Genomic DNA, 6035 nt, shown 5'->3' on the forward strand with positions numbered 1-6035 from the left:
CCCGATAATCATGTAGCTGATTCACACCCAGGGAGGTGGGTGAAAACCAGTGTACATGATTAAAGGATAGCTAAGTATCCCAAATTTCATATAACAGTTATCTCAAATAACAATGAAATAATAAGTACCTGGTAAGGAAGTCGAATAGAACCGTTACTCTGCCTTTTATTTAAAGTTCGTCTTCCTTACTGAGCGCAGCGTTCCTCTTGGAGGCTGAATCAACCCAAAGGTGCCAAAGTACAAGGGGTTGCAACCCTACTAAAGGACCTCTACCAAACCTTTAACCCAGGCGCTTCTCAAGAATGAATAGACCACCCGCCAAATCCAAGGATGCGGAAGGCTTCTTAGCCTACCGTAACAACCATAAAAACAACAATAAAAGTATTCAAGAGAAAGGTTAAAAAGGTTATGGGATTAAGGGAATGTAGTGGCTGAGCCCTCACCTACTACTGCACTCGCTGCTACGAATGGTCCCAGGGTGTAGCAGTTCTCGTAAAGAGACTGGACATCTTTCAGATAAAATGATGCAAACACTGACTTGCTCCTCCAATAGGTTGCATCCATAATGCTCTGCAGAGAACGGTTTTTATTAAAGGCCAACGAAGTAGCTACAGCTCTTACTTCGTGGGTCCTTACCTTCAGCAATGCAAGGTCTTCCTCCTTTAAGTGAGAATGTGCTTCTCTGATCAGAAGCCTTATATAGTACGAAAGCCCATTCTTGGACATGGGTCTCGAGGGTTTCTTGATGGCACACCATAAGGCTTCTGACTGTCCTCGAATAGGTTTAGACCTCTTCAGATAATATTTGAGAGCTCTGACAGGGCAAAGAACTCTCTCTAGTTCGTTACCTACCATGTTGGAGAGGCTAGGTATTTCGAACGATCTAGGCCAAGGACGTGAAGGAAGCTCGTTCTTTGCTAGGAATCCAAGCTGAAAAGAACATGTAGCTGATTCGGTTGTGAAACCAATGTTCTTGCTGAAGGCATGAACCTCACTGACTCTCTTAGCTGTTGCAAGGCAAACGAGAAAAGCAGTCTTGAGGGTAAGATCCTTGAAGGAAGCTGACTGGAGAGGTTCGAACCTAGATGTCATAAGGAACCTTAAGACTACGTCTAGATTCCAGCCTGGAGTGGAAAGACGACGTTCTTTAGACGTCTCAAAAGACTTGAGAATGTCTTGAAGGTCCTTGTTGGAAGACAGGTCCAAACCCCTGTGGCGGAGGACTGAGGCCAACATGCTCCTATACCCTTTAATCGTAGGTGTTGAAAGGGATCTCTCATTCCTAAGATGAAGAAGGAAGTCAGCTATTTGGATCACAGAGGTATTGGTAGAGGATATTGAATTGGCTCTACACCAGCTTCGGAAGACCTCCCACTAAGACTGGTAGACTCTACGAGTGGAAATTCTTCTAGCTCTGGCAATCGCACTGGCTGCCTCCTTCGAAAAGCCTCTAGCTCTAGCGAATCTTTCGACAGTCTGAAGGCAGTCAGTCGAAGAGCGTGGAGGTTTGGGTGCAACCTGTCTACGTGTGGTTGACGTAGAAGGTCCACTCTTAGAGGTAGAGTCCTGGGGAAGTCGACTAGCCATTGAAGTACCTCTGTGTACCATTCTCTTGCAGGCCAAAGGGGAGCAACCAGCGTCAGCCGTGTCCCTTCGTGCGAGACGAATTTCTGCAGAACTTTGTTTATAATCTTGAACGGAGGGAATGCGTACAGGTCGAGATGGGACCAGTTCAGAAGAAAAGCATCCACATGAACCGCTGCAGGGTCTGGAACAGGGGAACAATAAAGCGGAAGTCTCTTGGTGATGGAGGTGGCAAACAGATCTATGGTAGGTTGACCCCACAAGGTCCAAAGTCTGCTGCACACACTCTTGTGGAGGGTCCATTCCGTGGGAATGACCTGATTCCTTCTGCTGAGGCGATCCGCTGAAACATTCATATCGCCCTGGATGAACCTCGTGACCAGTGTGAGGTTTAGACCTCTTGACCAAATGAGGAGGTCCCTTGCGATCTCGTAAAGGCTCCTCGAATGGGTCCCTCCTTGCTTGGAGATGTAAGCCAAGGCTGTGGTGTTGTCTGAATTCACCTCCACCACTTTGCCTAGCAGGAGGGACTTGAAGTTCAACAGGGCAAGATGAACTGCTAACAGTTCCTTGCAGTTGATGTGGAGTAATCCTTGTTCCTTGTTCCACACTCCTGAGCATTCCCGTCCGTCCAAGGTCGCACCCCAGCCCGAGTCCGATGCATCCGAGAAGAGATGAAGATGGGGGGTCTGGATGGCCAATGATAGACACTCCTTGAGAAGGAGATTGTGCTTCCACCACCGGAGAGTGGTCTTCATCTCTTGGTTGATAGGGATAGAGACTGCTTCTAGAGTCGAGCCCTTGTCCCAATGAGCTGCAAGATGGAATTGAAGAGGGCGGAGGTGGAGTCTCCCTAGCTCGACAAACAGGGCCAGAGATGAGAGGGTCCCTGTGAGACTCATCCACTGTCTCACTGAGCAATTGCTCCTCTTCAGCATGCTCATGATGCACTCTAGGGCTTGGTTTATCCTGGGGGCCGATGGAAAAGCCCGAAAATCCCGACTCTGAATCTCCATTCCCAGGTACACAATGGATTGGGAGGGAATGAGTTGAGATTTCTCTATATTGACTAATAGACCTAGGTCTCTGATTAGATCTAAAGTCCAAGAGAGGTTCTCCAGACAACGACGACTCGTGGAGGCTCTCAACAGCCAGTCGTCTAGGTAGAGGGAGGCTCTGATGTTCGATAAGTGCAGGAATTTCGCTACATTCCTCATCAGATGAGTAAAGACCATAGGAGCTGTGCTTAGGCCAAAACACAGGGCTTGGAACTGATAGACAACCTTTCCGAAAACGAATCTCAGGAAAGGTTGGGAGTCTGGATGAATGGGAACGTGAAAGTATGCATCTTTCAAGTCCAACGAGACCATCCAGTCCTCCTGTCTGACCGCTGCTAAGACCGACTTGGTTGTCTCCATTGTGAACGTCTGCTTGGTGACATACTCGTTGAGAGAGCTGACGTCCAGCACCGGTCTCCAACCTCCTGTCTTTTTGGCTACAAGAAAGAGACGGTTGTAGAAGCCCGGGGATTGATGGTCCCGGACTATAACCACTGCCTTCTTCTGCACAAGTAGCGACACCTCCTGTTGCAATGCTAGCCTCTTGTCCTCTTCTTTGTAGTTGGGAGAGAGGTTGATGGGCGATGTGGTCAGAGGCGGTTTGAGGCAGAATGGAATCCTGTAACCGTACCTCAGCCAACTGACAGACTGTGCGTCTGCACCTCTCTTCTCCCAGGCTTGCCAGAAGATCTTGAGTCTGGCTCCTACTGTTGTCTGGAGAATCTGAGAGTCAGTGCTTTCCCTTAGATGTCCTGGGTCCTTTCCTAGACTTGCCCCTGTGAGAGTCTGGACGGGAGCTTCCTCGGCTGGGGGCTCTACCACGAAAGGGCGGTATGAACCTAGAGGCCGGGGTATCAGCCACTGGGGAGCGATAAGTCTTGGGGACAGAGGTGGTAACCTTAGACTTACGAGCCGATGAGGCTACAAGATCGTGCGTGTCCTTCTGTATCAGGGCAGCCGACAAGTCCTTAACTAGCTCCTCGGGAAAGAGGAACTTTGAGAGTGGAGCAAAAAGGAGCTGTGACCGCTGGCACGGTGTAATGCTGGCTGAGAGGAAGGTACACAGTTGTTCCCTTTTCTTCAACACCCCTGATACAAATAACGACGCTAGCTCACCCGATCCATCCCTGATAGCCTTATCCATGCAGGACATAATTAGCATGGCAGAGTCTTTGTCCGCAGGAGATGTTTTCTTGCTGAGGGCTCCCAGGCACCAGTCGAGAAAGTTGAACATTTCGAAAGCTCTGAACAACCCTTTCAGAAGATGATCCAGGTCTGAGAAGGTCCAACAAACCTTCGAGCGTCTCATCGCAGTCCTCCTAGGCGAGTCCACCAGACTTGAGAAGTCAGCCTGGGCAGAGGCAGGTACTCCCAAGCCTGGTGCTTCCCCTGTGGCATACCAAACGCAACCTTTCGAAGCGAGCTTCGTTGGAGGGAACATGAAGGAAGTCTTGCCCAGGTGTTGTTTAGACTGAAGCCACTCCCCTAAGATCCTTAAAGCCCTCTTGGAGGATCTAGCTAGGACAAGCTTAGTATAGTTCGACTTAGCTTGTTGTACGCCTAGCGAAAACTCAGATGGAGGAGAGCGGGGAACAGCAGAGACGAAGTGGTCAGGGTAAAGCTCCCTGAGTAGAGCCAGGACCTTTCGAAAATCAAAAGACAATGGAGAAAGCTTAGACTCCTCCACGTCTGATGAGGGATCAAGGTGTGCCTCCTCATCATCCGACACTTCATCAGCAGAGGGTAGCGAAGCAATAGGACCAGAATGCTGAACCGCAGAGTCAGAACGGGTAGGAACAATAACAGAGGTTTCCTCATCTTGAGGGAAAACCTGAGGCTCAGACTGCATAGGCTGAACAACAGACGGAGCAGAAGGCAGGAGCATGGGTGAAGGAGGTTGACTCCTAGCAAGAGTTGAACCCAAGGATTGCACAAGCTGAGCGGAGGACGGAGGCGGAGTAGTCCGTTCCTGTTCCTGTGAGAAGAGTGGAGCATGAGAAGGTTGAGGCTGCGCAGAACAAGGTAAAGTTCTCGCAAGCTGAGGCTCCTGAGGCGCAAGTCCATGGTGTAGAGGAGCTTGCCTAGATGAGGGTTGAGCTCGCTGCAGCGATGGTTGAGCAGACAGACTCACGGAGGGGAGAGGTTGTTGTACCCCAACCGAGAGTTGCACCACTGGTGGAGCAGCAAGGGGAGGAGGAGGAAGAGTGGAATAACTCTCCTGATCCCAAAGCAAGGGTTGCCTTAAAGAAGGCTGAGGCTGAACAACACTGTGAACAGCAACCTCCGAAAGTGGCTCAACATCGTACCCCTGGCAGATGGTGCTGCGACCAGGCGGAGCAGGTGCAGGCTGGGCGAGCACAGGCGGAGCAGGTGCAGGCTGGGCGAGCACAGGCGGTGCGAGAACAGGTGGAGGGAGTGTAGGCGGAGGAGGAGGTGCAACACTCTCAGCCCGACACTCACGCATCAAGTCCGAAAGCTGAGCTTGCATGGACTGAAGCAGGGTCCACTTGGGGTCGGCAGAAACGATAACAGACTGAGGTAAAGTCACAGTCGGGGTCTGTATAGGCAGAACCTTACTCCTCTTGGGCGGAGTACAGTCGACCGATGACTGAGGCGAGTCGGAGCTGAGCCAATGACTACAACCTGGCTGAGCACTCGCTGACTGAACTCTACGTTTAAGCGGTCTCGAGACCTGAGACCAACGTTTCTTCCCTGCATGAAGATCAGCGGACGAGAAGACGGGCTCAATCGTCTGCAGGTGGGAGTGACGGTCTAAGGAAGACACGCCCGCAACCACCGAGGATAATTCTGTGCGCCTAACAAGGCCTGTCGAACCCTTAAGCCCTTCGACATTGCTTCTCCCCTGGGCATGGGAGCTTGCAAGAGGTCCCGGACTGGGAGGACGACTGGCTCGCACAGAAAAATCCTCACGCACCACACTGGCACCACTAGTACTTGGCACTGCACAGACACTAGCACTCGTCACAGCACTGGCACTATTTCCACCCACTGCACTCTTGACCTTCAGTTCTTTAACCTCGGCCATCAGAGACTTATGGTCACTTACCACTGATTCTACTTTATCTCCTAAAGCCTGAATAGCACGCAAAACAGTTGACATATCAGGCGGAGGGCACACAGTAGGTTCGGGGGTAGCCACTACAGGGGTAGGAAAAGGTAGGGGATCATGAGGTGAGGAAAACATAGAAGAGTGAGAAGAACTTCTCCTAACTCTAGTTCTCTCTAACTTAGATGAATATTTTAAAAGACGTACAAAATCCAATTCCGAAAGTCCGGCGCACTCCTCACACCGATTTTCTAATAGACAGGGCCTGTCCCTACAGTCAGAACAAGCGGTGTGAGGATCTACCGAGGCCTTCGGAATACGCCTAT

The sequence above is a fragment of the Palaemon carinicauda genome, chromosome 17, assembly GCF_036898095.1.
Source record: "Palaemon carinicauda isolate YSFRI2023 chromosome 17, ASM3689809v2, whole genome shotgun sequence".
Taxonomy (NCBI): Eukaryota; Metazoa; Arthropoda; class Malacostraca; order Decapoda; family Palaemonidae; genus Palaemon; species Palaemon carinicauda.